Below are 8,190 nucleotides of genomic sequence, written 5' to 3'. Positions count from 1 at the left end.
AACCCATTTTTGCCAAAAGACGTCTCAAGCTTTTAATACTAATCACGATCCCATTATAAAAAGCTAGCGATTGCAAAATTTCTTTGTGGTTAGATCCTAACTTGAAATAAAACTTCACAAGCTTGTCAACTATTTCTACGCCGTCCATATTTGTTGTTTGGTGAAATTATGTCATTCATGCGGCTTAATTATGTCGTAATAACGACTTATTATCTCTTAATAACGACTTATTATCTCGTTCGTATGATTTAGTATCTCGTTATTATGACTTAGTATCTCGTTATTACGACTTAGTATCTCGTAATAACGACTTATTATGTCGTTCGAACGACTTCGTGTTTCTCGTACGTACAAGTTATTATGTCGTTCGAACGACTTCGTGTTTCTCGTACGTACAAGTTATTATGTCGTTCGAACGACTTAGTGTTTCTCGTACGTACAAGTTATTATGTCGTTCGTACGAGTTATTACATGTATCTCGTTATTACAACTTAGTATCTTGTTATTACGACTTATTATGTCGTTCGTACGACTTATTATCTCGTAACTACAACTTATATTTCGTTATAACGACTTATTATTTCTTACGTACGACTGAGTATGTGTCGTTTATACGACTTATTATTTCGTAATTACGACTTATTACATATGTATGTCGTTCGTACAACTTAGTATCTCGTTCGTACGACTTAGTATCTCGTACCTACGACATAGCAAAAAATTATATCAATTGGCAGCAATACCCTTACGTACGAAAGAAACTGGATGAACTTCTAATCATAAGAAACAAAAAGCGCTATTTCTTTTGTCTTGAAATTATTGCGAAGTCGCAAAGAAATTAGTCAATCAGTATTGATCGTGTTGATATATACCCATAAGACCTATGGACATCCTATTTTTTCGTCGTCATTAATACTTTCTCTTTTTAGCTCACCTGAGCTGAAAGCTCAAGTGAGCTGTTCTGATCGCCTGTTGTCCGTCGTTTGTCCGTCTGTCTGTAAACTTTTTTTCGACTTCTTCTCCAGAACTACTGGGCCAATTTCAACCAAACTTGGCCATAAGCATCCATGGGTGAAGGGCTTTCAGGTTTGTTCAAATGAAGGGACATGTCCCTTTCAAAGGGGAGATAATCACAAAAATGCAAAAATAGGGTGGGGTCATTTCAAAATCTTCTCAAGAACCACTGGACCAGAAAAGCTGAAATTTATATGAAAGCTTGCTGACATAGTGCAGATTCAAGTTTGTTGAAATCATGGCCCCCGGGGGTTGAAATGGGGCCACAATAGGGGATCAAAGTTTTACATACAAATACATAGGAAAAATCTTTTAAAATCTTCTCAAGAAAGAGGGCCTACGTGGCCGAGTTGTTAGAGCATTGCGCTCAAAATCACACGGCCTCTCACCTCTGGTCGGCGCGGGTTCGAATCCCGCTCGCGCCGGTAAGTGAGAACGTTTCCCATATTACTTTCGCAAGGTCGGTGGTCTCTTCCCAGGTATATTAATTGTATCCGGGTTCTCTCTTCCACCAAACAAAAAACTGGGCGCCACCAATAACTGAAAAATTGTTGAGTGTGGCGGAAAACATCAATCAATCAATCAATTTTCTGAAGAACCAATGAGCCAGAAAAGCTGAGATTTACATGAAAGCTTCCTGACATAGTGCAGATTCAAGTTTGTTAAAATCATGGCCCCCGGGGATCAAAGTTTTACATACAAATATATAGGGAAAATCTTTAAAAATCTTCATCTCAAGAACCACTGAGCCAGAAAAGCTGATATTTACATGAAAGCTTCCTGACATAGTGCAGATTCAGGTTTGTTCAAATCATGGCCCCAGGAGGCAGGGTGGGGCCACAAGTGGGGGTCAAAGTTTTACATAGGGAAAATCTTTATAAATCTTCTTCTCAAAAACTACCGGCCCAGGAAAGTTGAAATTTACATAAAAGCTTTCTGACATAACGCAGATTTCAGTTCATTAAAATCATGGCCGCCGAGGGCAGGATGAGACCACAATAGGGGATCAAAGATTTACATACAAATATATATGAAGGATCTTTTAAAATCTTCTCAAGAACCACTGAGCCAGAATAGCTGAGATTTACATGAAAGCTTCCTGACATAGTGCAGATTCACGTTTGTTAAAATCATGGCTCCATGGGGTTGGATGGGGCCACAATAGGGATCAAAGTTTTGCATGTGAATATATAGGAAAAATCTTTAAATATGAGCCAAGGTGACTCAGGTGAGTGATGTGACCCAATGGCCACTTGTTTCCTTAAAGTGTTTAAGCCTTCTAATAATTAGAGTTTGGAACACTTGATATGATACACCAGATTCGCAGAACTGATAAACAGTTTCTGTTGGTCAATTTCCAAATTTAAGACAAATGTTACTTACGCTGCGGAAAAATACACTGTCCGCCATCGTCATTTTATGTATACAATGTTTAGAACTTCATTCACGCAATCGACCAAAAATCCTTAGAAACGGTTGAAATAACGTTAAAATTTGCAGCAGTATGTATAATTGTACTACATTATATTTCTAAAGATTCACGAACCTTTATCAATAGATATAAATATCATTCCTTGATCCTTATAAAAAGCAGAGTACTAGTATCTTATATAATTTTAGGGTTGTGCCGTGTCGACGTATTGCCCGGTGTTTTATCATCAATAATACTTAATTAATGAATGAATATCGTATATATAAGTGAAACTTGTGTATATCTATAAGTATGCCAAATTTCATTCTTGTAGCTTTGCCGATGATGATTTTATAGCATCAGTCCACGAACATTTTGATTACCATAACCCCTCATAAACTGATTTTCAAAGTCTTCATTTGATGGTGTGTGTATCATTTTGACATCAATTGACTGTGTGTATATCAAAGTCCTCATCTGATGGTGTGTATATCAATTTGACATCAGTTGACTGTGTGTATATCAAAGTCCTCATTTGCAGATGTGTGTATCAATTTGACCTCAGTTGACTGTGTGTATATCAAAGTCCTCATTTGCAGGTGTGTGTATCAATTTGACATCAGTTGACTGTGTGTATATCAAAGTCCTCATTTGACGGTGTGTGTATCAATTTGACCCCAGTTGATTGTGCGTATATGAAAGTCCTCATTTGCAGGTGTGTGTATCAATTTGACCTCAGTTGACTGTGTGTATATCAAAGTCCTCATTTGCAGGTGTGTGTATCAATTTGACCTCAGTTGACTGTGTGTATATCAAAGTCCTCATTTGACGGTGTGTGTATCAATTTGACCTCAGTTGACGGTGTGTATATCAAAGTCCTCATTTGCAGGTGTGTGTATCAATTTGACCTCAGTTGATTGCACAGGGGCTAAGCCCGTTTTGGGCCCGAACTCTGTGATACCATAAATATAGAAAGGGGTCTAACTCTGACACAGAAAAAAAACTAACCACTCGCTTCAAATGCCTATAAAATCTTAAACAGTTGATACTGCTGAGGAAAAATAAGTCGTGTAACGTCTACACGAAGAACATTATTAAAATATGAGGAAGCAAGTAGCGTATAATTGATGTGAAATTTTAATTGACAGGTCCGAAATCTTCCATACTAGTCTGAATTTCGCTGCTGTCATAAGCGAGAAACGACTCTCCGTGACCTGGACCGGTAAATGTCCTAGTAAAAATAAACAAGTGAAATCGAGAGAACGATGACGTATATCTTTGTTATTTGAAGAACCAGTGACTTGAAATTTGGCATGCAAGTAGTTAAAACATTAATATATGCAAGGAAAACGACAAATTACGCATAGCTTACCTAGTTTAAGATTTTATAGGCATTTGAAGCGAGTGGTTAGTTTTTTTATCTGTGTCAGAGTTAGACCCCTTTCTATATTTATGGTATCACAGAGTTCGGGCCCAAAACGGGCTTAGTCCCTGTAGTTGATTGTGTGTATACGAAAGTCCTCATTTGCAGGTGTGTGTATCAATTTGACCTCAGTTGACTGTGTGTATATCAAAGTCCTCATTTGCAGGTGTGTGTATCAATTTTGACCTCAGTTGACTGTGTGTACATGTATATCAAAGTCCTCATTTGCAGGTGTGTGTATCAATTTGACCTCAGTTGACTGTGTGTATATTACAGTCTTCATTTGACGGTGTGTATGAATTGGTCTCAGTTGAGTGTATGTATATATTAAATTGTTTTGCCTCGGACTAGAATGACGTTCTGTCATTAATTAAAATGCGTCACGTGATTGACGTCTAAATTTTTGTAGTAACTGTTGGCGAGTGGCGAAATTCAGCAACTTTCTTATATATAATAATATGAAAAGGTTTTGGTAATCAACAAAACAAAACTCTTATTAAGTATGTTATTCTCTATGAAAAAATGTCAGTAACAAACCTAAAAAGTAATAGTCTTCATTTGATGGTGTGTGTGTATCGATTTGACCTCAATAGACTAAGGTGATCAAATCCTCTTACACGGTGTCATCAATCAAATGTTTGGATGTTTCAAAGTGAATATATACTTATTTGACACTCTCTCTACTAAAGTTGTCTTTTAATGTCATATCTATATCGGATCATTGTTAAAATCCTTCTGATGTCTATGTCAGGAGAATGCCGACAGATATCAGGATGAGCTAAAAACATTTCTGAAGTATATTAACAATATTTCAGGAAATACTCATTAAATGACATTCGACATTTGAAATTTCCCAAATGTATATTGTGATTTTAAAAATCGTTCCAATATTCAAAAGGAATGAACATTAAATTTTAGAAAAATATATACATTATGCTTTCGACAAACTAAAACTGGATATGCAACATCAGCGGAAACCTCCAACGTATTTCGCATGCGCTATTCGTATAATTTATGCATGTGCAAGACTGGTCGTGGAGATGCAGCGTGAAGGGAATGTCGACATCTACTTGAATTTTCAAGTTTAATGCAACTATTCTGTGTTGCGAAAATCCTTTCATTGTCTATTCGTTGTCCTGACAACTTCATGATTTTTCTCTAAAAGGAAATAACTGCAGCATTGCTAAAAACCTATGCTTAAGTTTCCGCATATAAATTTCTCAAACTTTTAAATTTCCTCGGGGAGAGACCGGGCAATAAAGTCAATAGTTATTTTCATTTTGCTCTTTATGATGAATATAAGTACGTTCGGTTTAAGATTTTCGTAGTGAGCTCGAAAATGTAATGGGAAAATATTCTCACTTTTATGTAAAAACTGCAAGAATGTTTTGATACACATGAATTAGCTATTGCTATTCTGTAACGGTTTCAGTTGTCAGTATGTATATGGTGTCCTCAGTTGATTGTGTGTGTATCGTTGTCCCAAGTTGGCAGGGTGTATCTGTACCGGAAGTCCTCACTTGAAGGTGCTAGGTCATATTGTGAAATACTTGTCAAATCAAAATTTGAAATAGCACATGTCTTTGGTAATATTAAAATCAATATGTAGCCAAAAAACCATTACAAAATATCAGCTAGAAAAGGGGGTTCCCATTTGCCCGTGCTGAGTTAGAGGACCCAACTTGAAGGTGCTTACGCGTATATATGTGTGTGTGTGTGTGTATAAAAGCACGAAAACCCAACAACACCCTACTTTCTTAAAGTGTCGGATCTGAGAAGATACAAGGCCAGTAAAGAAATTTATAAAAGCACCGAAAAGGCAGTTTATCAACCGTGTATCATTCTTGTTACCAATATAGTTTATTGATACTTGTCGTTTTTCGTGGTGTGTGTTATTTGTTTATGTAATATACGTCTCTTGATAAAGACGCGGGTTGTATCGAAAATTTGAGTTTTAAATAACCAACAGTGTCGTGGCCTTTTCAGTGCGCTTATATATATATATATATATATATAAAGCACAGAAAATTTCACTTTATTTGGATACCCACTTCCGTCCCTACCCGGGGTTGAACTCACGACCTGCGGAACCAAATCTCCTGGCAGCATGTAACCAGCGCGCTAGACCGCTCGACCATCTAGGCAAGTCTAAAAACTTGCTTTCGATGACGATGGAATTCTCGCCACGCTGTCACACGCTACACGGTCATTGAGAATGGAAATGGGATACAGTTATTTAATGTACATTTAAGAGGATCATATATGATACACATTGCATTGAAATATTTCATATATATATATATTTAAAGTCTCTTTTTTTGGAAGTAAAATACAGAAAAAACTCTGAACACTTTGTTGAAATATTACGACCGTGTTACCGGTCTTCTTCAGTCGAAACACGACTATATATATATATATATATATATATATATATAATCGATTCGGGAACTGAATGTTCTACAGTTCTGAATACATCTGTATGTCTATTTCTCATGAAATGATCGTAAAAAGGGTGGTATAGGTACCTCGTGTTGATGCCTGAACGCTTCTAAATAGTATAAAAGGTTCATTCCCACGTACATTTTGTGTAATTCACTATATTGCAACTACATGTACAGTATATCGACCTGAGGAAATAATCTCAGAATTAATGTATGTACAAAATCGTGTCACCATGAATTACATTTAGATTGTGCAATATAGATTTGTATATACAATGTATTTGATGCGGATAAAACTGTTTATTATATACTGAACTACACGTATATTATATGTAGGACAGAAATGTACGAGAAAAATTACATCTTTATATTAGAGATTGATTGATTGATTGTATCTCGCTCGAGAATATTTCACTCATATGAAGACGTCACCAAGACCGGTGAAGGGCTTTAAATTTAAGCCTATGCTCGACGTTTACGGCCATTGAGCAGCGAGGGTTCTTTAGCGTGCCACACGTACTGTGACACAGGACATCCGTTCTTAGGCATCTCCGAGGACCCCATCTTCACAAGTCAAGGGTTATTGATTCGTTACCTCACACTAACCCTTGACATCAGTCGCTATTTAAAAGTTGGGCTCGAGAAGAACGATGACGCAGTACGCTAAAATTAATCAGCCAATGGGATTTCTTGTTTCAGATGAAAGTTTGGTAAGGGAATAAACAGAAAGTAAAAAATGGCGTCCGTTGACGAAAAGATATGTGAAAAACATCAAATCGATCATTTGACTGAAAACCAAAAGCTTTCGATATCATGTATCAGAGAAGGAAAAGATGTTTTTATTGGGACTAAAACCGGCAGTGGTAAATCGTTATCTTACGAAGTTGTTCCCATTATTTTGGAAAATTTGTTAAAACATAGTCGACAAACGTACTTCGACAATCCATCATTTTCATTCGGCTCATACCCCAAACCCTCGTCTAATTGTTTCTTCAAGCAAAACGAACTCCCGAAAATCAATCGACGGCATCTGTCTTGTACTAATTGGTCACAAATTCTACACCATAATACCGTCGCCATGCGTGTTTACTGTTTAGTTTTGTTTTCGACCGATTGTGAAAGCCGTTGTCTGATTGGTTTGCAGCTTCAGGCTGCAAACCAATCATATTGCTTCTTCTCGAGCCCAACTTTTAAATAGCGACTGATGTCAAGGGTTAGTGTGAGGTAACGAATCAATAACCCTTGACTTGTGAAGATGGGCCCCCGGGGATCGAATGGGACCACAATAGGTCAAAGTTTTTTTTTTTTTTTTTTTTTTTTTTTTTTTTTGATATACTGCAGATTCAAGTGTGTTAAAATCATGGACCCCGCGGATTGGATGGGGCCACAATAGGGGATCAAAGTTTTACATACAAATAAATAGGGAAAATCTTTAAAAATCTTCTTCTCAAGAATCACTGAGCCAGAAAAGCTGATATTTATATGAAAGCTTCCTTATATAATGCAGATTCTAAATTGTTAAAATCATGGCCCCCGGGGGTCGGATGGGGCCACAATAGGGGATCAAAGTTTTACATACAAATATATAGGAAAAATCTTTAAAAATCTTCTTCCCAAGAACCACTGAGCCAGAAAAGCTGAGATTTATATGAAAGCTTCCTTATATAATGCAGATTCTAAATTGTTAAAATCATGGCCCCCGGGGGTTGGATGGGGCCACAATAGGGGTCAAAGTTTTAAATACAAATATATAGGAAAAATCTTTAAAAATCTTCTTCCCAAGAACCACTGAGCCAGAAAAGCTGAGATTTATATGAAAGCTTCCTTATATAATGCAGATTCTAAATTTTTAAAATCATGGCCCCCGGGGGTCGGATGGGGCCACAATAGGGGGTCAAAGT

The sequence above is a fragment of the Ostrea edulis genome, chromosome 7 (assembly GCF_947568905.1).
Source record: "Ostrea edulis chromosome 7, xbOstEdul1.1, whole genome shotgun sequence".
Classification (NCBI taxonomy): Eukaryota; Metazoa; Mollusca; class Bivalvia; order Ostreida; family Ostreidae; genus Ostrea; species Ostrea edulis.
This window is presented reverse-complemented; position numbering follows the sequence as displayed.